General features: G+C 46.5%; 1 pseudogene across 1 annotated transcript; it reads left to right on the plus strand.

The window, feature by feature from the left end:
• Positions 1-272: 272 nt before the first annotated feature.
• LOC308437227 (caspase-6-like) lies at positions 273-1,107 on the plus strand (annotated as a pseudogene). Its single transcript has one exon. The product of its transcript is annotated as a caspase-6-like (transcript).
• The last annotated feature ends 240 nt before the right edge of the window (positions 1,108-1,347 follow it).

Raw genomic sequence — 1,347 nt, forward strand, 5'->3', positions numbered from 1 at the left:
GTTCATAGAATTGGAGCACTCACAGTTAGCTTTTCACTCAGTCTAAATTTTTTTTAAAAACAGATTTTAGTCTGAGCATCCATGGTTGGAGGTGGTGCTAGCGGCAGACCTAAGGCTGTCAGGAGGCAAGTCCGCTGTACAGTTCAACATCCTGCCAAACCTTCATACCCGCTTTGCTTACGAATGTAGAACATATATGTAGGCAGGAAACCAGGCCTGGAGAGTGGAGGCCTCGGCACGAGGACACCCGGAGCTCCTGGGCAGGTGAAAACATGGCGGAGACTGATGACTTCTACAAAAATAGGGAAGTGTTCAATCCAGCCGAGCAGGACAAGATGGACCGTAACCATAACAGGAGAGGAATTGCCCTAATCTTCAATCACAAGAGGTTCTTCTGGCACTTGACACTCCCAGAGAGACACCAGTGAAGACAAGGAGAACCTGACCCGGAAGGTTTTCAGATCTAGGATTTGAAGTGAAATGCTTTAACGACCTCAGAGCTGAAGAGCTACTGCTCAAGACTGACGCGGTGTGGACTGCAAGCCACGTAGATGCTGACTGCTTCCTGTGTATCTTCCTGAGCCACGGCGAAGGCAACCATATTTATGCATGTGATGCCAAAATAGAACTTCACACACTGACCGGCTTGTTCAAAGGAGGTAAGTGTCAGAGCCTGGTTGGAAAACCCAAGATATGTATTATTCAGGCCTGTCGGGGCAACCAGCATGACGTGCCCGTGGTTCCTCTGGACGTGGTGGATCATCAGACAGACAAGATGGACGACGTGACCCAGGTGGATGCTGCCTGCATTTACACTCTCTGCCTGCTGCGGCAGACTTCCTCAAGTGCAACTCTGTTGCAGAAGGGTATTACTCTCGCTGAGAAACTGTGAACCGCTTCTGGTACATTCAGGATTTGTGTGAGATGCTGGCAAAATATGGTAGTTCCTTAGAGATCAAGGAGCTGCTCACAGTGGTGAACAGAAAGGTCTCCCATCACCGCATGGACTTCTGCAAAGACTCAGGTGCAATCGGCAAGAAGCAGGTTCCCTGCTTCACCACAGTGCTGACCAAAAACCTGCATTTCTGTCTCAAACCTAGGAAGTAAGGCCATCGACTTGTGACCTATGTTTCACACACATTTTCCTTTTGTACAGAGACCAGCTGGTCGAAGACTTGCCCATCAATGTAAAGTGTTTGGATTTTTAAGATGCGATAGGAAAGTCATCTTTTAAAATCATGTTGGACATGACGAAAAGGCTAAAAAGAAAAAAAAAATCCTCAGGAAATTACTATGCATAAATGTCTACTATATTTATTACATTTTTAGTAAACTGCAAGATTACTC

This window comes from Micromys minutus (assembly GCF_963924665.1).
Source record: "Micromys minutus genome assembly, chromosome: 25".
NCBI lineage: Eukaryota > Metazoa > Chordata > Mammalia > Rodentia > Muridae > Micromys > Micromys minutus.